The 24102-nt window shown below is 39.0% G+C and overlaps 1 protein-coding gene and 1 non-coding gene across 7 annotated transcripts in view; both read left to right on the plus strand.

The window, feature by feature from the left end:
- SLC12A8 (solute carrier family 12 member 8) overlaps positions 1-24102 on the plus strand; it is a 246961-nt gene that overhangs the window by 22106 nt on the left and 200753 nt on the right. The window lies entirely within an intron of this gene.
- On the plus strand, positions 16653-16759 carry LOC143649030 (U6 spliceosomal RNA). Its single transcript, XR_013158909.1, has one exon. It is a non-coding gene; the product is annotated as a U6 spliceosomal RNA (small nuclear RNA).

Genomic DNA, 24102 nt, shown 5'->3' on the forward strand with positions numbered 1-24102 from the left:
ATTTAATGTTTTAACATAATTACATTACAATTAGGTAGTATTGTGCTGTCCATTTCTGAGTTTTTGTATCCAGTCCTGTTGCACAGTCTGTATCCCTTCAGCTCCAATTACCCCTTAGCTTACCCTATTTCTATCTCCTGATGGTCTCTGTTACCAATGACATATTCCAAGTTTATTCACTAATGTCGGTTCATATCAGTGAGACCATACAGTATTTGTCCTTTAGTTTTTGGCTAGTCTCACTCAGCATAATGTTCTCTAGGTCCATCCATGTTATTACATGCTTCATAAGTTTATTCTGTCTTAGAGCTGCATAATATTCCATCGTATGTATATACCACAGTTTGTTTAGCCACTCGTCTGTTGATGGACATTTTGGCTGTTTCCATCTCTTTGCAACTGTAAATAATGCTGCTATAAATATTGGTGTGCAAATGTCCGTTTGTGTCTTTGCCCTTAAGTCCTCTGAGTAGATAAATAGCAATGGTATTGCTGGATCGTATGGCAATTCTATATTCAGCTTTTTGAGGAACCGCCAAACTGCCTTCCACAGTGGTTGCACCATTTGACATTCCCACCAACAGTGGATAAGTGTGCCTCTTTTTCCACATCCTCTTCAGCACTTGTCATTTTCTGTTTTGTTGATAATGGCCATTCTGGTGGGTGTGAGATGATATCTCATTGTGGTTTTGATTTGCATTTCTCTAATGGCCAGGGACATTGAGCATCTCTTCGTGTGCCTTTTGGCCATTTGTATTTCCTCTTCTGAGAAGTGTCTGTTCAAGTCTTTTTCCCATTTTGTAATTGGATTGGCTGTCTTTTTGTTGTTGAGTTGAACAATCTCTTTATAAATTCTGGATACTAAACCATTAACTGATATGTGGTTTCCAAATGTTGTCTCCCATTGCATAGACTGTTTTTTTATTTTCTTCACAAAGTTCTTTGAAGCACAAAAGTGTTTAATTTTTAGGAGTTCCCATTGACTTAATTCTCTCTTCAATTCTTGGGTTTTGGGTGTAAGATCTAGGAAACTGCCTCCTATTACAAGTTTTGTAAGATATTTTCCCTGCCTTTTCTTCTATCAGTTTTATGGTCTTATAGCTAATGTTTAGGTCTTTGATCCACTTTGAGTTAATTTTTGTATAAGGTGTGAGATATGGATCCACTTACATTCTTTTACATGTGGATATCCAGTTTTCCAAACACTTTTTCATTTGTTGAAGAGGCTGCTTTGTCCCAGATGGGTTGGCTTGACTACCTTATGAAAGATCAGTTGTCCATAGATGAGAGGGTCTATTTCTGAATGCAGTTTAATTCCATTGGTCAGTATATCTATCTTTATTACAGTACCATGCTATTTTGACCACTGTAGCTTCATAATATGCTTTAAAGTCAGGTAGTATGAGACCTCCCATTTCATTTTCTTTCTTAAGGTATTTTTAGCTATTTGGAGCACCCTGCCCTTGCAAATACATTTGGTTATTGGTTTTTCTATTCATGCAAGGTAAGTTGTTGGGACTTTGATTGGTATTGCATTGAATCTATAAATCAATTTGGGTAGAATTGACATCTTAACTATAGTTAGTCTTCCAATGCATGAGCACGGTATGCCTTTCCATTTATTTAGGTTTTCCGTGATTTCTTTTTAGCAATTTCTTGTAGTTTTCTGTGTATAGGTCTTTTGTATCTTTAGTTAAATTTATTGTTAAGTATTTTATTCTTTTGATTGCTATTATACATGGAATTTTCCCCTTGATTTCCTCCTCAGATTGCTCATCACTTGTTTACAGAAACACTACTGAATTTTGAGTGGTGATCTTGTACCCTGCTACTTTTCTGTACTCATTTATTACTGCTAGTAGCTTTGCAGTAGACTTTATGGGATTTTCGACATACAATGTCATGTCATCTGCAAGCAGTGAGGGTGTTACTTCTTCCTTTCCAATTTGGATGCCTTTATTTCTTTTACTTGTCTAGTTGCTCTGGCTAGAAACCCAGCTTAATGTTGAATAACAGTGGGGACAATGGCCATCCTTGTCTTGTTCCTGTTCTTAGAGGGAAAACTTTCAGTCATTCCCCACTGAGGATGATGTTAGCCGTGAGTTTTTCATACATTTTGTTTATCGTGTTGAGGAAGTTCCCTTCTATTCCTATCATTTAAGTGTTTTCATCAAGAAAAGATGTTGAATTTTGTCAAATGTCTTTTCTGCATCAATTGAGATGATCATGTGGTTTTTCCACTTTAACTTATTGATATGGTGTTTTACATTAATTGATTTCCTTGTTCTGAACCAGCCTTGCATACCTGGAATAAATCCTACTTGGGCATGGTGTATAATTCTTTTAATATGCTGCTGGATTTGATTTGCAGTATTTTCTTGAGGATTTTTGTGTCTTTATTCCATAAAGAAATTGGTCTGTAATTTTCTTTTCTTGAATATCTTTGTCTGGCTTTGGTATTAGGGTGATATTGACTTCATAGAATGAATTAGGTAGCTTTCCCTCCTCTTCAACTTTTTTGAAGAGTTTGAACTGGATTGGTACAATTCTTTCTTGAATGCTTGGTAGAATTCACACGTGGAGCCATCTGGTCCTGGATTTTTCTTTTTTGGGAGCTTCTTGATGACTGATTCAATTTCTTGTACTTGGTTTGTTGGGGTTTTTTATTTCTTCTCAAATCAGTATTGGTTTTTTATGCCTTTTGTTCCAGTTTGCTAGCTGCCAGAATGCAACACACCAGAAACAGACTGGCTTTTAAGAAAAGAGGATTTATTTCATTAGTTCTTCAGAAAAAAAGGCAGCTAACTTTCAACTGAGGCTCTTTCTTACGTGGAAAGGCATAGGGTGATCTCTGCTGTCCTTCTCTCCAGGCCTCTGGGTTCCAACAACTTTCCCCGGGGTGATTTCTTTCTGCATCTCCCAAGGCCTTGGCTGAGCTGCAAGTGCTGGGATGAGGCATGCTGAGCTGGTTGGGTTGTGCTACATTGAGCTCTCTCATTTAAGCACCAGCCAATTAAATCAAACATCATTCATTACAGCAGGCACGCCTCCTCTTAGTCGACTGCAGATGTAATCAGCAACAGATGAGGTTCACAAGCCATTGGCTTATGTCCACAGCAATAGATCTAGGCACCTTCACCTGGCCAAGTTGACAACTGAATCTAACTACCACACCTTTTTAGAAAGTTGTCCATTTCATCTATATTGTCTAGTTTTTTAACATAGTTGCTCATAGTATCCTCTCATTACCTCCTTTGTTTCTGCAGAGTCAGTGGTTATGTCTCCTCTTCCATTTCTGATTTTATTTATTTGCATCATCTCTCTCTTTCTGTGTGTGTGTGTGTGTGTCTCTCTCTCTCTCGCTCGTCAACCTATCTAAGGGTCCATTGATTTTCTCAAAGAACCAACTTTTGATTTTGTTGATTTCTCAATTGTTTTTACATTCTCAATTTCATTTATTTCTGTCTACTCTTCATAATTTCTTTCCTTTTGTTTGCTTTGGGTTAGTTTGCTGTTTTTTCTCCAAATGAAGAGTTAATTCCCAATTTTTGCTCTTTCTTCTTTTTTAATGTAGGCATTTAAGGCAATAAATTTCCATCTTAAAGCTGCCTTTGCTGTATCCCATAAATTCTGATATGTTGTGTTTTCATTTTCATTTGTTTTGAAATATTTACTGATTTCTCTTGTAATTTCTTCCTTGACCCACTGGTTGTTTAGGAATGTGTTGTTAAGCCTCCATATATTGGTGAATTTTCTAGCCTGCCTGAAAATTCTGCCTGTTAACTGATTTCCAGCTTCATTTCATTATGATCCAAGGAAGTGTTTTGTATCATTTCAGTTTTTTATATTTATTGAGACTAGCCTTTTGATAAGCATATGGTCTACCTGGAGAATGATCATGAGCACTTGAGAAAAATGTATATCCTGCTGTGTGGGGTAATGTGTAGATGTCTGTTAAGTCTATTTATTGATCATATTGTTCAAAATCTCTGTTTCCTTACGGATCCTGTCTAGATGTTCTATCCATTGATGAAAGCGGGGAATTGAAGTCTCCAACTATTATGGTAGAGGTGTCTACTTTTCCCTTCAGTATTGTCAATGCTTGTCTCATGTATTTTGGAGCACTATGGCTTGGTGCTTGAATATTTATGATTGTTATGTCTTCTCAATGAATTTTTCCTTCTATTAATGCATAGTGGCCTTCTTTGTCTCTAAATTGTTTTACATTCAAAGTCTAATTTGTCAGATATTAGTGTAGCTACCCCTGATCTTTCCTGGTTGTTGTTTGCATGAAATATCTTTTCCCAACCTTCCTCTTTCAACCTATTTTTGTCTTTGAGTCTAAAGTGAGTCTCCTGTAGATAGCATATAGATGGGTCTTGTTTTTAATCCATTCTGCCAGTCTATATCTTTTGACTGGGGAGTTTTCACTCTTTTACATAGGATTTTCTTGCTGGATGGCTTTGTTCTCTATCTGTTCTTTGACATTCAGTTCAACTTATTCTAGATCTCTAGCATAGGTGCTATTTAACTGGTCAGAATTTTCCAGTTATTGTTTCTTTTTCTTGCTCTTCCTATTTGGAGACTTTTTTTTTTTAGCAGGGTCCCTTGAGCTGTTATAAACCCCAGTCAGATTTTCCCAGACCGGATTGGTCCATGTCTCAGGTAAGAGTCACCAGCATTAGTTTACCTTGAAGGTGAGACCCAGAAGGTTGTCAGACTTTCCTAAGAAACCTCTAGACTCTGTGCTTTTCCTGTCCTGTCCAACAAGTGGTACTTGTCTGCCCGTGGCTTCCCACCAGCTGTAAGTGATGTGGTGCCTTTAATTTCAACAAACTCTCCCTGCCGGGGGCATGGTTAAAACAGAGGTAAGGTTATAGGCTGGCCTTAATTGGTTCAGTTTTCCAGTCCCTAGGGCCTGAATTCCTTGAAGGAGGAATTCCACTTGAACTGGGCCCCACCTTTCTCTTGGGGGAAAATACAACCTTCAGGGAATACATTTTTTCACCTGACTAGTTATTTTGTCTCTCAGACAAGCTTAATTCCACCCTTGCCTGGGGCAGTGCTGGAGCCTGAGGTTTCTAGTTCTATGAGCTGTTAGAGAATAGAAAAAAAAAAAAAGCCTTTTCAGAGCTGGTCACCCACTCCTTGGGTTTGTTAATCAAGAGAGTAAGTTGGTATGTGGCTCTACGTGTCCCTTTTCTTGGGATCCAGCCCTTTTCCAGTATTTTGTGCCATTGAATCAAAGAGCCTCTGTTTTGTTTTGTTTTGTTTTGTTTCTGTCAGCCCTATCCCTCTCTGCTGGACAAAAACTCCTAGTATCTTTAGTGCTTATTCCAGGTTCATCTATGCTGGGGACCTAATTTCATTGGAAAGAATTTTTAAAAAAAAAATTTTATTAATTAAAAAAAATTACAAGAAACACAAACATTCCCAACACATACACTCAGCAATTCACAATATCATCACATAGTTGCATATTCATCATCATGATCATTTCCCAGAACATTAGCATCAATTCAGAAAAAGAAATAAAAAGACAACAGAAAAATATAACAAACAGAAAAAAAAATTTTTACAGGCCATACCCCTTACTGATCCCTTTCATTGATCACTAGCATTTCAAACTAAATCTATTTTAACATTTGTTCCCCCTATTATTTATTTTTATTCCATATGTTCCTCTCATCTGTTGACAAGGTAGATAAAAGGAGCATCAGACACAAGGTTTTCACAATCACACAGTCACATTGTGAAAGCTGTATCATTATACAGTCATCATCAAGAAACATGGCTACTAGAACACAGCTCTACATTTTCAGGCAGTTCCCTCCAGCCTCTCCATTACATCTTAGATAACAAGGTGATATCTACTTAATGCATAAGAATAACCTCCAGGATAACCTCTCGACTCTGTTTGGAATCTCTCAGCCATTGACACTTTGTCTCATTTCACTCTTCCCCCTTTTGGTCGAGAAGGTTTTCTCAATCCCTTGATGCTGGGTCTCAGCTCATTCTAGAGTTTTCCTCAATCCCTTGATGCTGAATCTCAGCTCATTCTGGGATTTCTGTCCCACGCTGCCAGGAAGATCCACACCCCTGGTAGTCATGTCCCACGTAGACAGGGGATGGGTGGTGTATCTGCTTGCTGTGTTGGCTGGAGAGAGAGGCCACACCTGAGCAACAAAAGAGGTTCTCTTGGGGGTGACTCTTAGGCCTAATTTTAAGTAGGCTTGACCTATCCCCTGTGGGGTTAAGTTTCATATGAACAAACCCCAAGACTGGGGCTCAGCCTATAGCTTTGGTTGTCCACAATGCTTGTGAGAATATCAAGAATTCAACTTGGGGAAGTTGAGTTTTCCCCCATTCTCACCATTCCCTGAAGGGAACTTTGCAAATGCTTTTCTACTCACTGATCAAATCACTCTGGGATTCATCAGGGCATCACCTGGACAAACCAACAAAATCTCATGTCCTATACAAAGTTCCATGTACTTAAGGTGTTCAATCAACTATCTACATAAGTTATATTAGGAGATGCACTAGTCAAAGTATAGATTTGTACCAAATAAACATTTTTTGCTTTAGTCTCACACATTAGTTGAAATTTTAAACTATTAAGTGCCATCCATTTTCAGCACACTGCAGTAATGACATTCTTTTGTTCTTCCTCATACAAAAACATTTTTAAAATTTCTACATTTAGTCACTATCACTATACACTACAGGCATTCCTAGATTACACCATCTCAATCTTTATCGTCTTTCTTTGTGATTTCATTTATGCCCCAGCCCTCCTCCCTTTATCATTCTCATATGCAGCTTCATTCAGTGTTTTAACATAATTGTATTACAGTTAGGTAATATTGTGCTGTCCATTTCTGAGTTTTTGTATTCAGTCCTGTTGCACAATCTGTATCCCTTCAGCTCCAATTACCCAATATCTTACCCTATTTCTATCTCCTGTTGGTCTCTGTAACCAAGGAAACATTCCAAGTTTATTCACTAATGTCAGTTCATGTCAGTGAGACCATACAGTATTTGTCCTTTTGTTTCTGCCTAATCACACTCAGCATAATGTCCTTAAGGTCCATTCATGTTGTTACATACTTCATAACTTTATTCTGTGTTACAGCTGCATAATATTCCATCTTATGTAAATACCACCATTTCTTTAGCCAACCATCTGTTGATGGAAATTTTGGATGCTTCCATCTCTTGGTAATTGTAAATAATGCTGCTGCTATAAACATTGGTGTGCAAGTGTCCATTTGTGTCCTTGTCATCATGACCTTTGAGTAGAGACAGCATTTAGATGGGTCCTGTTTTTTAATCCATTCTGCCAGACTATGTCTTTTGATTGGAGAGTTTAATCCATTAACATTCAGTGTTACTACTGCATGGGTAGTACTTTCTTCTACTATTTTGCCTTCTGGATTTTATATGCCATATCTAATTTTCCTTCTTTTTACCTTTACTCATAGTCATCCTTTCTACACTGTTCTCCACACCTCTCTCTTCTGTCTTCGTATCTGTCTCTAGTGCTCCCTTTAGTATTTCTTGCAGAGCTGGCCTCTTGGTCACAAATTCTCTCAGTGACTTTTTGTCTGAAAATGTTTTAATTTCTCCCTCATTTTTGAAGGACAATTTTGCTGGATATAGAATTTTGGGTTGACAGTTTTTCTCTTTTAATAATTTAAATATATTATCCCACTGTCTTCTCGCCTCCATGGTTTCTGCTGAGAGATCTGTGCATAGTCTTATTGGGCTTCCCTTATATGTGATGGATTGCTTTTCTCTTGCTGCTTTCAAGATCCTCTCTTTCTCTATGACCTCTGACATTCTGATTATTAAATGTCTTGGCGTATGTCTATTTGGATCTGTTCTCTTTAGGATATGCTGCACTTCTTGGATCTGCAATTTTAAGTCTTTCATAAGAGTTATCAATTTTCAGTGATAATTTCCTTCATTAGGCTTTCTCCTCCTTTTCCCCTCTCTTCTCCTTCTGGGACACCCACAACACATGTATTCGTGCACTTCATATTGTCTTTCAATTCCCTGAGTTCCTGCTCATATTTTTCCTATAGTTTTTGTTTCTTGTTAGATTTCAGATGTTTCGTCCTCCAGTTCAGAAATCCTATGTTCTGTCTCTTGAAATCTACTATTGTAGGTTTCCATTGTTTTTTTCATCTTTTCTACTGTGTCTTTCATTCCCATAAGTTCTGTGAGTTGTTTTTTCAGATTTTCAGTTTCTTCTTTTTGTTCTTTCCTTGCCTTCTTTTTTTTTTTTTTTTTTTAAAGGAAAGACAGAGAGAAGGAAGGAAGGATAGAAGGAAGGAAAGGAGGAAGAAAGGGAAACATCTTTTAAACATTTTCTTGTTTTATTGTATTTTGTTTCTCCGTTTTTGTTACATGGGCTGGGGCCGGGAATCGAACCGAGGTCCTCCGGCATAGCAGGCAAGCACTTTGCCCGCTGAGCCACCGCGGCCCGCCTTTCCTTGCCTTCTTTATATCCTCCCTCAATTCATTGATTTGGTATTCTGTTCGTATATTCTGAATTAATTGTTTCAGCTCCTGTATGTCATTTGAATTGTTGGTTTGTTCCTTTGACTAGGCCATATCTTCAATTTTCCTAGTGTGATTTGTTATTTTTTGCTGGCATCTAGGCATTTAATTACCTTAATTAGTTTATTCTGGAGATTGCTTTCACTTCTTTTATCTAGGGTTTTCTTGCTGGATGAATTTGTTGTCTATCTGTTCTTTGGCATTCCGTTCAGCTTTATCTGGACCTTTAGCTTAAGTTTAGTTTAACAGAGGAGAATTTTTCAGTTCTTGTTTTCTTGTTTCTTGCCCTGCTTGTGTGGTGCCTTTCCCACACATACACTTAGGAGAGTCTACTTAGATGTTATAGACCCCAGCCAAATTTTCCCAGACCAAACTGGCCTCCTGTTAGGAGGAAAGAGTCACCTGCATTGGATCCCTGAGGGTGAGACCCAGCAGGTTGAAAGACTTTCCTGTGAAGTCTCTGAACTCTGTTTTTCTTATCCTGCCCAGTATGTGGCACTTGTCTGACTGCAGGTCCCACCAGCTTCAGATGATGTGGTACCTTTAACTTTGGCAGACTCTCCCTGCTGAGGGGGTGGTGGAGACATAGGAGAGGTTGTAGGCTGGTTTTAATGGCTTCAAATTACCAAGCCCTGGTGTCTGAATTCCTTGATGGAGGGATTCCACCTGGGTGGGGCTTCACCCCTCCCCTGGGGGAAGGCATAAGCTCCAGATAAGCCCCTAAAAGAGCTCACTTCTGCCTATGCCTGGGGCAGTTGCAGCCTGAAAAGTCCTGCCGCTGTATCCAAAGGCAGTCAAGCCTTTGTAGATACACAGCCACAAAAACCTCTGTTTCCTTCTTTTTTTTCCCCCCCTTTTTCTGTCAGTCCTGCCCCCTTGGCGCCGGGGCAAAAATGAGCAACCTCCGTTTGATCAGGTTCACCTAAGCTGGGGGCCTATTTTTAGTAGTCAGAATTTGTTAATTAGTTCCACAATTGGCTTTTGATTGTGCCCAGTCCTTGCTGCTGGTAAAGTCCTTTCCTTTCCCCTCTGGGAAGCAGCCTGCGGGGGAGGGGCACTGGCCGCCGCAGCTTTGGGAACTCATGGCTCTGGGAGGTGCTTGCAGCTGGTCCAGCTGGTCCAGACTGGGGTATGCTGTGTGTCCGGTCACTGACATGGCCCCAGGAGCCGTTCTGTACTGTTTCTGGTTATTTAGTAGTTGTTCTGGAGGACGAACTAAAACACGCACGTTGTTAAGCCTCCATCTTGACCCGGAAGTCCTCCCATTGGAAAGAATTTGATAATTAATTCCATAATTGGAGCTTGGTTGAGCTAAGCCCTTGCAGCTAGTAAAGTCTGTTTCCTTTCCCCTCAGGGAACCAGCCTGCTGTACCCATGGGGGAGGGGCACCAGCTTCTGCAGCTTGGAGGACTTATAGTTCTTTGTGGGGTCTCCACTGTTCTACCTGGTCCAGACTGGTGTACTTTGTGTGTCTGGTCATTGGTGTAGCCCAGCAGTTGTTCTGTATTGTTCCTGACTATTTATTAGCTGCTCTGGAAGATGAACTAAATTCCACACCTTTTGCCCTGTAATCTGATTGGGGAGTTTAACCTATTAACATTTAATGTTATTACTAGAAAGGCAGTACTTTCTTCTACCATTTTGTCTTTTGGATGTTATATGTCATATCTATTTTTTTTCTCTTTTTACTTTTATTGATAGTCTTCATTTCTACCCTCTTCTCCAGACCTCTGTCTCCTGCATTTTCCTATCTGCCTGTAGTGTTCCCTTTAGCATTTCTTGCAGAGGTGGTCTCTTAGGTCCAAATTTTCTCAGTGATTGTTTGCCTGAAAATATTTTAATCTCCCCCTAATCCCCACCCCCCATGGGCAGGTAGCAGGAATCGAACCCGGGTCTGCAGCGTGGCAGGCAAGAACTCTGCCTGCTGAGCCACCATGGCCCACCCTTCCCCTATTTTTGAAGGACAATTTTTCTGGGTATCGAATTTTTGGTTGGCAGATTTTCTCTTTCAGAATCTTAAATATATTATACCACTGCCTTCTTAACCTCTGTGGTTTCTGCTGAGAAATCCACACGTAGCCTTATCAAGTTTCACTTGAATGTGATGCATTGCTTTTCTTTTGCTGCTTTCAAAATTCTCTCTTTGTCTTTGACATTTGACAATCTGGTTCATATAAGTCTTAAAGTATTTCTGTTTGGATCCACTATGTTTGTGGTATGCTGCACTTCTTGGATCTGTAATTTTAAGTCTTTCAGAAGAGTTGGGAAATTTCTGCATGTCTGTTTGAGCATTCTGAATTAGTTGTTTCTACTCCTATATCTCATTTGAGGTGTTGGTTTGTTCCTTTGGGCCACATCCTCGATTTTGCTGGTATGACTCACTAATTTTTGCTGGTATCTAGCTGTGGTAGTTAGATTCAGTTGTCAATTGGCCAGGTGAAGGTATTTAGTTCTGTTGCTGTGGCCATGAGCCAATGATAGGTGAACCTCATCTGTGACTCACTACATCTGCAGTCAGCTAAGAGGCATGCCTGCTGTAATGAATGATGTTTGATTTACTTGGCTTGTGCTTAAATGAGAGAGCTTAACATAGCACAGCCAAAGCAGCTCAGCATACCTCATCTCAGGACTCGCAGCTCCACCCAGGCCTTTGGAGATGCAGAAAGAAATCACCCTGGGGAAAGTTGTTGGAACCCAGAGGCCTGGAGAGAAGGCCAGCAGAGATCACCCTGTGCCTTCCTTCCCGTGTAAGAAAGAACCTCAGTTGAAAGTTAGCTGCCTTTCCTCTGAAGAACTAGAGAAATAAATCCCCTTTTCTTAAAAGCCAGTCTGTCTCTGGTGTGTTGCATTCTGGCAGCTAGCAAACTAGAACACTACCATGTGATTTCCTTAACTAATTTACTCTGGAAGTTGTTTTCACTCTTTTACCTAGGGTTTTCTTGTTGGATGGCTTTGTTCTCTATCTGTTCTTTGACATTCAGTTCAATTTATTCTAGATGTCTAGCATAGGTGCTGTTTAACTGATCAGAATGTTTCAGTTCTTGTTTGTCTTTTTCTTGCTCTTCCTATTTGGAGACTTTTTTGGGGGGGAGGGGCTCCTGAGCTATTATAGACCCCAGTCAGATTTTCCCAGACTGGATTGGTCCATGTCTCAGGTGAGAGTCACCAGCATTAGTTTACTCTGAAGGTGAGACCAAGCAGGTTATCAGACTTTCCTAAGAAGCCTCTAGACTCTGTGCTTTTCCTGTCCTGTCCAGCATGTGGCACTTCTCTGCCCATGGCTTCCCACCAGCTCTAAGTGTTGTAGTACCTTTAATTTCAGCAGACTCTCCCTGCCAGGGGCATGGTTGAGACAGAGGAGAGGTAGTATGTCAGCTTTGAGTGCTTCTGTTTTCCAGCCTTTGGGGCCTGAGTTCCTTGAAGGAGGGATTCCACTTGAGCTAGGCCCCCCCCCCTTTCTTGGGGAAGATAAGACCTATAGGGAATTAACTTGTTTCACCTAACTACTTTGTCTCTCATATCATTTAGTTTTGCCCTTGCCTTGGGCAGTGCTCATACTCGAGAGTGCCTGCAGTTCTATCTAATGAGTTGTTAAGAAATAAAAAAAAAGACAAAAGGCCTTTTCAGAGATGGACCCCTGCTTCTTGGGTTTGCCAGTCAAGAGCTTGAGTTGGTATGCAGCTCTGTGCATCTCTAGGCTCTATGTACCCCCTTTTTTGAGGTTCATCCCATCTCTAGTATTTTGTGCTGTCCAACTCAAAAAGCCTCTGTTTGTTTGTTTGTTTTCTGTCAGCCATGCCCCCTTTCCTCTGGGGCAAAAATTCTTAACTCCTTTAGTGCTTATTCCAGGTTTATCTGTGCTGGGGGCCTGTTTTCAGTAGTCAAAATTTGTTAATTAATTCTGCCATTACAGCTTGGTTGAGCTAAGCCCATGCTAATAGTAAAGTCTGTTTTCTTTCCCCTCCCACGCCCATGGGGGAGGGGCGCCAGCCTCTGCAGCTTGGGGGTGTTACAGTTCTTTGTGGGATCTCAGCCATTCCACCTGGTCCAGACTGGTGTGTGCTGTGTGTCCACTTGTTCTGTACCATTCCTGGCTGTTTACTGGCTGCTCTGGGGGATGAGCTAAATTCCACACCTCACTGTTACTGGATAAAGGCTGTGGATTCTTTGTCCAACATGCTCAATAACCAATTCCTAAGACACTTGGATTTCAAAGAGTTTATTACTAGCATGTAAACCAGCATGGGCCAGTGGCCCAAAATCTGTCTCCCCAAACTGCAGTAATTCAGATAGTTTTATTAGAAGGAAGATGGGCAGGGTACAGGATAATGAACATAGTGGCCCCAGATGATGTAATAGGAGGTGATGTGATTATTGAGTATGTGCAGATTGATTACATGCTTAGTCACAGAATGTATGAAAGAAAATGGCAGAATGAGGTATAGGTGACTTGTAAGTTAAAGTCTAAGCTACTGCGCATGTCAGGTTGGCCCACTTAGGTTATCTAATCTAAGTGACCAATCCATTCTTGGTCATCAAGATAATTTTGGATTTGAATGGTTTAGTTCTGGGCTGACCCAAGACCCTTCATTAATAAACATTAGGGCTGTCTTTAGTGATTACAAGACTCTGAAGTTGAAAAATTGGATAACTGGGAAAAAGTGAAGGTTAGTCACAAAGTTTTTACAGTCACAGGTGCAGAAGATAAGGCTATGCAATCATTATCAGAGTTCAAGGCAGCTGGATTGCAATTTGGAGATTTCAGGTATTTTCCTATGTCTACTCCACTATACCAGAAAGCAAAAAGGAATATCTATATAATGATTCAATAATCAGAATCATCCCTTAAATCCTGATTTTTCGGCTACAATTCCTCCCTCTCATTTGATAATTATCTCTCAATCTTGAGGAATATCTAGGCAATGACTCTGTAACTGCTTCAAGGCTGAAAAGGGGTGTTCTTATTAAGGGGCAAAGGAATGAAATGATGAAACCAGTTGTTCTTGTAGAGTCCAGTATCTCTGAGTTTCAGAGCTTCTCTGGCATTGGAACAATCTGGAGATTTCAAGTCTGAAAAACAAAATAAGTAAAATTATAGAGCACAGGAAATCTTTCAGGGTTTCCAGGAACACTGTTGGTTGGTTGGGGGTTGTCATATTGTGACAGTTTGCAATATCTGGCTGAAACCTTGCATAAGAGTAACCTCCAGAATGACCTCTCGACTCAATTTAAAATCTGTTAGCCATTGAAATTCTATTTCTTTACCCCTTTTTGGTCAACATGTCCTTGATGCCAGGGCCACCCAGGCTCATCTTTGGAACTTATGTCTTGAGATGCCAGAACTAATTATGTCCCACAATGTGAAGGCCAATTAGGTTTCACCCTGCCAGAGTAGTGCTTATGCCCCTGGAAATTATGTCCAATGTAGGGTAGGAGGGTGTTCTAGTTTGCTAGCTGCTGGAATGCAATATACCAGAAACAGAATGGCTTTTAACAAGGGGAATTTAATGAGTTGCTAGTTTACAGCAACTAAGGCCGAGAGTTCTAAGGCCGAGAATTAAAACAAGTCTATAGAAAAGTCCAATCAAAGGCATCCAGGGAAAGATACCTTGGTTCAAGAAGGCCAATGAAGTCCAGGGTTTCTCTCTCATCTGGAAAGGCACATGGCGAACACAGTCAGGGCTTCTCTCTCGGCTGGAAGGGCACATGGCGGACACGGCGTCATCTGCTAGCTTACTCTCCTGGCTTCTGGTTTCATAAAGCTCCCCGGGAGGCATTTCCCTTCTTCATCTCCAAAGGTCGCTGGCTGGTGGACTCTCTGCTTCGTGGTGCTGCAGCATTCTCTGCTCTCTCCGAGTCTCTCTGAGTCTCCAAAATATTTCCACTTTTATAGGACTCCAGTAAACCAATCAAGACCCACTCAAATGGGTGGAGACATGTCATCCCCTAATCCAGTTTAACAACCGTTCTTAACTAAATCACATCAACTAGGGAGATGATCTCATTACAGTTTCAAATATACAGTACTGAGTAGGGATTATTCTACCTTTAAGTAATGAGATTTATATTAAAACATGGCTTTCTTAGGGGGCATATATCCTTTCAAACCAGCACAGAGGGTCAGAGTTTGGCTTAGAGAGAGACCACATTTGAGTAAGGAGCAGACATTTTCTGGAGGTAACTCTTAGATACAAATCATAAGTAGGTTCAGTTTGCTATTGCAGATGTAAGTGTCATAAGGGCAGGCCTCAAAACTGAGGCCCTGGTTTATTAAATTTGGAGCCTGTCTTGCTTAAGAAAATGTCAGGAATTCCCTAGGTGAAGAAGCTTAATAGTTCTATTTTTCCCAATCCTTCAAGGGACTTTGCAAACACTTTTTCATTTTCTGCCCCAAATACTCTGAAATGCATCATTGTATAACATTAAATTTTATAGAAATTAAGATTCTATTCCTTGTTCTAGGTTCTGTATCAAATAAAGCTGAATTAGGGTGTTTAAATTAACTGACCAAACAGATTAGATAGTGTTCTACAGAAAATTTAAATTTTGGGCAAAATAAACATTTTTCTCTTTGTCTCCCATAAAAGTTAAAGCTCTAAAATACAAACAATATTTTCTTTACCTTGTATATTGATTTTTCCCTAGTTCTAACCAGATCAGTTTAATCACATTTTTAATTGGAGTTTGTTCTCTTTAATTTTTTTTTTTTTATAACAGTTGCTGTATGGACTCATGCTGACTCTCAGAACTGGAGAACTAAATTTGAGTCTCAGGTGTTACAAAGATACCTAAAGTACCAGGGAACTACTAGGTTATACAAAGAGCAAAGCATTTCAGAATTTAAAATTAACAGTTAAAGCTTACAATCTAAGCTCTAATTTTTGTAAGCATTTTTAAATGAAGCTACTTTCAGAAATAAAAATATTAGACTGTTGTTTTATATTAAGAAACCATAGCAGAGGTTTTGTTCTCTTTCACTTTTACACATTTACCAGTTATGTTAAGTAAAGATAAAATATAATATATTTGTCCTGCCTTTCTTTTTAAAGTTTTTCCTTGTTAGAAATGGAGCTCTGACCTAGAGCTGCCCACGTATACTTTTAGAGAGGTGGAACAAAGCAGTGCAACTGACAGTTTGGCTGTTTCTATGATCTGTGCCTTTTAAGAATAACTAAAACCATGACTACCAACACTGTACCATTGCTTCACTCATACAGATTCATATCAGCATGTAACATGGACAGTGAAAGCATTGTCAAATTTTTAGGAATTTTATACAATCTCTAAATATTTTTCCTATACAAATTTAACCAGCAACAGGATATAAACCCCCTTTTAACCACTGTAATACTTCCCAAACATCTCCTATGCAGTAGGTTAAACTGTTTTAGCAACTTACTTATACAAGGTGAAAGAACAAATTATTTGTAAGTTTTTCCCTTAACAGTGAGAAGACTCGTCTTCTGAAAGAAAGGAGAAGGCCAGCATGAACATTAACAAGGCTGTGATTTTATGTAAAATCTTTGTTTTTCTAGACAGAACACTCAGATGATTAAGAAAAACTTAAAAAAAAAAACTTTACATTAAGAGCAGATTAACAATCCATGTTGTTTTAACAGGGATAAAACTAAACTTTAGGTCTGTATGAATACCCGGTTTGACACAAAAGCTTTCTTTTTTTAAATGTATGATACACAAAGCTTTTGAACCTGCATACTTCCTTCCAGTAACAGTATTTATGAAAGGGAAAGAGACAGATACTACAAAATAATGGAAGAAGGAAAAAATTTATACCTGGGTTTAGAATACAGACAGGCATCTATATACTTTTCACTCAGAACACACAAATGATTATTTACAATATTCCTAAAATCTCTCAATCCAATTCAGCATTACCTTCAAAGGTCGGAAAAGCCCCAAGTTTGAAATATAATCAGCTTTTTTTTTTTTTGTATTTAAGGAATTTATATCCAGAAAACCCTCAAATTTTCAACTGCTAAATAATATCAGGAATATGTTAATTTATAAAATTAACTTATGGCTTCTAAGAAACTAGTTCAGAGTTCTGTTTATTGAAATGCTGCCTTGTGCTCGCTTCGGCAGCACATATACTAAAATTGGAACGATACAGAGAAGATTAGCATGGCCCCTGCGCAAGGATGACACGCAGATTCGTGAAGTGTTCCATATTTTTTAAAAAAAGAAAGAAATGCTGCCTTTTAATTTAAAGATCTTATGCAAGTGTCATCTCTTCTATGAGGTCTTCTTAGGTCATTCTTTATCTGCTTTTTAAATTTCTCCAGCATTTTTATTCCTTCATTACCACTGTCTTAGACTATGCCATGGTACAAAGTATATTCTAACTGGAACATAAACTCTTTGAAGTTAAGAGTTAGGTTTTCCCTGTTTATGACAGCATTTATTAACAGAACTATACTGATTGGCATTAACAAAACCACAACTAATTCAAATTCTTCCACATACTGAGATAACAAATGGCCAAGTAACCAAAAGCCAGATTTTTTGAAATCCAGGTAATTAAGATTATAAAAAAATCCATTTGTTTTTCTTACTAAACTTAACTGATTTCTTAAATAGAATATGTTTGAAGCACTAGATGTTCTTATTTTATTATGCCAGGTATGTTGAACTTAATGTTTCTATTTAGGCTATTTAAAGAGGAATATTGGGAATGTATTTATAATACTAGCTTATTTTATCAGTAACTTATATAGATTTACGGAGAACACACCGAAGCAGAATAAAATCAATTCAAAATTTATCATAAAATTCCTTTCATCAAAGGTTGAAAAAAATCTCTTTGCTTTCATAATATCTTAAAATTACCAACAATTTAAAAAGTACATTGACTACCAAGTTGGAAAATATACTGCAATTGTTTAATTTTTCCCAAGCCTCAATTCAGGAAAAACTTTTCCATATCTCTCAAAGATCTTTCATTTTACTTACTGAAATTTGCTAATTCGATTTTATTCAGTTACTACTATCCCAAGGCTATTTGTATTTTAATAATGATCTGATTACTACATTTATCATTGCAAAGGTATTATTGGGAAAAAAATACTATTAACAAACATAGCCTATTCTGTAGCATTTTCTATGCTTACCATTTCTGACCTCCAGGCCCTGTAAAAAAAAGAATTCTAGACCAGACTTCGCATATCTTGCCATAACCGCTTTGGGTGGTTGGGCCTTGGGGCAGAGATAGAGTGGACAGAAAGAAACTAGGCTTGTTAGATTTGAAAGCTTTAGGTGAGAGTCATGGGATTTTGAGAGTTCCTATGCCCTTCTTTAACTATTTCCAATCAGTAGATTTATTTTACTAAAAGCTGTGACCAGGACTATGGAAAAGGGCCTTACTTTTCCAGAGGCCGCCCTTTGGTAGTTTTCTGCTGTCTTAAGGAAATTCCAGGGGCAGTTTCTTTCTAATCCCCAGGTTTGTTTATAGTAACTACAAACCATATTGAGACCAGATTAGAAATAAAACCTTTTTTTTTATAGACTCATAATCAAAATCTTTTCAGTTTTCAATACAACCCAATGGTTCCCTTTTAAAAAGAATTTCTATAATCAGTAACCAATTAGGAACATTTGACCAATACAAATTCAGGAATATACCAATCAACAAATTCAAACAGACACTTAATACTTATTATATTTAAGTAACACACCAATTAATAACTAATTTAAGTAACACACCAATTAATAACTAGACTGAACATGCCAGCTAACAAACAGGCATTAAACACTTAACACACTGATTAATCAGCAAACATCAACTCTTACTATACCCAGGTAACAAACTGGCTAGCATTTAAACAGGCTTACTTAATTTCATTAAATACCAATTAATTGTTGGATTACTTACTTTTTTTAGGAGTATAGTCAACAGACAAATTTAGGTCAGGGCCTCAAACCCTAGCACATCAATTAACAATTAAACAATACCTAGGTAACACACTGGCTGTCATTAAACAGACCTACTTCCTTTCATTAAACCTCAGCTAATTGTTGGATTAGGCCAGGGCTTCAAACCCTGTATAGTGTGGTACCCAAAATCAGAATGTATAGAGGTCAGAGCAAAGGGCCTAGGTCAAAGCAAAGGGCAAAGGTTCTGGAAGCATGATCCAGGCCTAGGTCAAAGGGACTCGTACTGCCTATTTAATCCCCTATCCATTTTTACCCTACTGACCCACTCACGCAGTCAGACGTCTGGACATGGAACTGGAAATGGTTTCTCTCTGAAGTTTTTCAAGGCTCCAAAAGTCTCTGGAGACAGAACAGAGAAACCCCTGTTGCTGAGCCTTTAGACTAAATTCAGTCCAGTGGCTGCAAAAGACTAGGTTACCTGGCTCACCTGCTCTGTTGGGGCTGCAGAGATTCAGGCATTCATCCCAGAGGGTCACCAACTTGGTAACCGAATAAAGGCCATGGATTCTTTTGCCTGACATGTTCGATAACCAATTCCCAAGACACCAGGGTTTCAAAGAGTATGTAGTAGGTATGTAGTAGGAGAGCACATGGCCTAGTGGCCCAAAATCTGTCTCCCCAAACAGCAGAATTCAGATAGTTTATTAGAAAAAATTTAGGCAGGGTTTAGGATAATGAGTATAGTTGCCCCAGATGATATAATTAGAGGTGATCTGATTACTGAGCATGTACAAATGATTACATGCTTAGTCATAGAATGTATGAAAGAAAATGGTGGAATGAGGTCTAGGTCACCTGTAGGTTAAAGTCTAAGCTACTGCACATATCAGGTGAGCCCACTTTGGTTAGATCCAGTCTCAGTCATCAAGATAACTTTGTACTTGGGGTGGGTTAGTTCTGGGCTGACCCAAGACCCTTCATTACATTAGTGGCTGTCTTTAGTGATTATTTAAGACTCTGAAGTAGAAAAATTGGATAACTAGAAAAAGTGAAGGTTAGTCACAAGATTTTTGCAGTCACAGGGGCAGAAGATAAGGCTATGCAATCATTTTCAGATATTGAGGCAGCTGGATTACAATTTAGAGATTTCAGGAATTTCCCTTTGTCTACTCTAATATACCAGAAAGCAAAAAGGAGCATCCATGTAATGATTCAGTAATCAGAATCATCCCTTAATCATAATTTCTTGGTTACATCACTATCCCACCATGTTGCCCTGCCTCTCCTCAAATGCTTTTTAATTATCTGCCCAGCATACTCTGGAATATATCAGGGTATTACATTAAACTATACAGGATTACAAGATGTTATTCCCTATTCTAGGCTCCATGTGTTTAGATTGTTTAAATGAATTGGCCAGACAGGTTAAGTTAGATTGTATGCTACAGAAATTTTAAATTTTGGACAGAATAAACATCTCTTCCTTTGGTCTCACACAGAAGGTAAAGTTTTAGAATATGGACAATATCATCCTTTATCTTGTATTTGATTTACCTTAGTCCCAACCAGATCAGCTTTATTCATATCTCGAATTGAGGTCTGATCTCTTTTTCAGCTTCTTTAACAGTTGCTGTGTGGGGTAATACTGACTTTTTGAGCTGCAGAATTCTAACTCTGAGTCTTAATTGTCACACAGGAACTCAAAGTTCCAAGGAAATTCCTGGTTTGACACATTGAGCACAGCATCTCAAAATTTATAAATAACTCTTAAAACTCATGAATAAACATGACTGCTGTAAAAGCTTACAATCTAGGCCCTAATTTTCTGTTAGTATTTCCTAAATGAGACCATACAATATTTGTCCTTTTGTTTCTGGCTTCTGTTGTTCATCATAATGTCCTTAGGGATCATTCACCTTGTTGCATGCCTCATGATGTCATTCCTTTCTTTAGCTGCCCAATGTTCCATAGTATGTACACTCCACAGTTTACCCTTCTGCTTTTTAATTGATGTACCCTTCGGCCACCTCTATTGGCTTTGGTGAATAATGCCACTGTGAGCATCAGTGTGCAACTGTCTATTTGAGTCTCTGCTTTCAGTTCTTCTGAGTATGTTCCTGGAACAGGATTGCCTCATATGGCGACCCTATATCTAGCCCCCTGTGGATCCGCTACATTACTCTCGGAGGAGCTGCACCACTCTGCCACCCTACCAATATTGAATAGGTATACTTCTCTCTCCACATTTTCTCTAGCACAACAGTTTCAGGCACTTCCCTCCAGCCATTCCAATACAACATAAACTGAAAAGGGATTCTGTACAATGCATAAGAATAACCTCCAGGATAACCTCTCAACTCTGTTTGAAATCTCTCAGCCACTGACACTTTATTTTGTCTGATTTCTCTCTTCTCCCTTTTGGTTGAGAAGATTTTCTCACTCGCTTGATGCCAGGTCCTGGCTCATCTCATTTCTGTCCCACGCTGCCAGGAAGATTTATACCCCTGGGAGTCATGTCCATGTAGAGGGGGAGGGCAGTGAGTTCACTTTTACCTGCTGTGTCGGCTTAGGGAGAGAGGCCACATCTGAGCAACAAAAGAGATTCTCTGGAGGTGACTCTTAGACCTAATTTTAATCAGACTTAGCCTATCCTTTGCAGGGATAAATTTCATAGGGGCAAACCCCAAGATCTAGGGCTCGGTCTGTTGATTTGGTTGTCCACACTACTTGTGAGAATATCAGAAATTCTCCAAATGGGGAAGTTGAGTATTTCCCCTTCTCCCCATCTCCTTAAGGGGATGTTCTAGTTTGCTAGCTGCTGGAATGCAACACACCAGAAATGGATTGGCTTTTAATAAAAGGTAATTTATTTTGTTAGTTCTTCTGAGGAAAGGCAGCTCACTTTCCACTGAGGTTCTTTCTTACGTGGGAAGGCACAGGATGGTCTCTGCTGGCCTTCTCTCTAGCCCCCTGGGCTCCAACAACTTTCCCCGGGGTGACTTCTTTCTGCATCTCCAAAGGCCTGGGCTGAGCTGCGAGTGCTGAGATGAGGTATGCTGAGCTGCTTAGGCTGTGCTACGTTGTGCTGTCTCATTTAAGCACCAGCCAATTAAGTCAAACGTCATTCATTGCAGCAGGCATGCCTCCTAGCCGACTGCAGATGTAATTAGCAACAGATGAGGTTTACATATGATTGGCTCATGTCCATAGCAACAGAACTAGGTGCCTTCACCTGGCCAAGTTGACAACTGAATCTAACTACCACAGGGGACTTTTCAAATGTCTCTTCATTCACTGTCCAAATCACTCTGGGATTTATCGGGGCATCACACTAAACTGGACAAACCAACAAAATCTCATGCCTGATTCAAGAGTCCATGTACTTATGGTGTTCGATTAAATTGACCATATTAGTTAAGATAGGAAATGCACTACCCCAAATATAAATTTAGTACCAAATAAATATCTCTTCTTTTGTTCTCACACAAAAGTTGAAGTTTTGAAATATGGAAGATATCATCCTTTACCCTGTGTTCTATTCTACCTTAGTCCTATCCAGATCAGCTTCATTCTTATCACTAGTTGAAGTCTGATCCCTTTTTCACCTTTTTATACAGTTCCTGTATGGGGTACTGCTGACTTTCACAGCTTCAGAGCTCGAACTCTGAGTTTCAGGTGTCATATAAATACCTGAAGTTTCTGGGAACAACCAGATTATATACAAACAGCTCAGTATCTCAGAATTTAGAAATAACAGTTACAACTCCTGAATATATGTGACTGTCATAAGAGCTTACAATCTAGAATCCTTTGCAGTAGGCCCCAACCTGATAATCTATGCTCTTGACTTCAGTTCATTGAGTTTTATATTATAGTTAGTCCATATGAGTGGGGCATGATAAATATTTGTCTTTGTTTCTGACATTTCATTCAACATACAGACGTTAAGGTTCAATCACCTAGTTGCATACTCACAACTTCACTTCTTCCTGAGCCACTCAGTAGGATATTTTATGTATACACCATAGTTCCCTCTTCCATTCCTCAGTTGTTGAACTCTTAGGCCACCTCCATCCATTGTGGATCACAAACACTGCTGCCCAAAACACCAGTGTGCAAATGTTCATTTGTGTCCCCACATTCAGGTCCTCCAGGTATGTACTGAGCAACAGGGTTTCAGGATCATATGGCAACCCAATCCCTAGCCTCCTGTGGAACCATCACACTGCCCTCCAAGGGGTGCATGTCTCATTTTCCCTACCAATAGTGAATGCGTACATCTCTTTCTCTGCATTTTCTCTAGCACTTTTTTCTCTCTGTTCCTTTTTAAACAGTTTTATTCCCACAGCATACAGTCTCACCTAAGTCTATAGACATGCCTTCACCACCATACTCCATATGAAGACATTTCCTTTTCTTCCACAAAGAATCCATACCCCTCCCTCATGGCCTTGCCTGTAGACATTTACTTTTGGTATAATGCCTTTGTTACAAATAATGGAAGCATATAACACTCTTACTGTTGACTATGTACCCTATTTTACACTTTTCCTGTGTACTATCCATTTTCGACACTTTGCAATGTTGACATTCATTTGTTCTCCCTGATGCAAACATGGTTTTTTTTTTTGTACATTTGATCACCATCATTGTCCACTCTAGGCATTCCTAAGTTATATTGCCTCAGTCTTTATCCTTTATCTTTCCTTCTGGTTTATGTGTGCCCCCCAGCCCTTCTCCCTCTATCATACTAGCATTCACCTTCATTCAGTGTACTTATATTATTGTGCTTAAATCAGGTAGTATGGTGCTAACCACTTCTGAATTTTTGCGGTCAGTCCTATTGCACAATCTTATTACTTCAGCACCGATTATCCAATCTCTGTCCTATTTCTACCTCCTGGTAACCTGTGTTTTTAGCTTCAACTCTCAAAGTTCACTCATTAATGTTAGTTCATATTAGTGAGACCATACAGTATTTACCCTTTTGTTTCTGGCTAAATTCAGTCTGCTTAATGTCTTCAAGATTCATCTGCATTGTCACTGCTTCATGACTTTATTCTGTCTTACAGCTGTGTAATATTCCATTGGATGTATATACCAGAGCTTGTTTAGCCACTCATCTGTTGATGGACATTTGAGCTATTTCCATCTCTTGGCAATCATAAATAATGCTGCTATAAACATTGGTGTGCAAATGTCCATTTGTGTCCTTGTCTTCAGCTCCTTTGAATATATACCTAGAATGGAATTGCTGGATCATTTGACAATTCTATACTTAACTTCTTTAGGAACCGCCAAACTGCCTTCCAGAGTGGTTGTTACATTTTACATTCCCACTAACAGTGGATAAGTGTGCCTCTTTCTCCAAATCCTCTCCAGCACTTGTTGTTTTCTGTTCATCTTTTTTTATAATGTCCATTCTAGTGGGTGTCAGATGATATCTCTTTGTGTTTTTTATTTGCATTTCCCCAAAAGCCAGTGAATTTGAGCATCTTTTCATATTCCTTTTAACCATTTCTATTTCCTATTCTGAAAAGTGTCTGTTCATGTCTTTTGCCTATTTTTTAATGGTCTTCTTGTGGTGAATTGTAGAATCTTTTTATATTTTCTGGATATTAAGCCCTTATCTGATATGTAAGTTCC

The sequence above is a fragment of the Tamandua tetradactyla genome, chromosome 10 (genome assembly GCF_023851605.1).
Source record: "Tamandua tetradactyla isolate mTamTet1 chromosome 10, mTamTet1.pri, whole genome shotgun sequence".
NCBI classification, from domain to species: domain Eukaryota; kingdom Metazoa; phylum Chordata; class Mammalia; order Pilosa; family Myrmecophagidae; genus Tamandua; species Tamandua tetradactyla.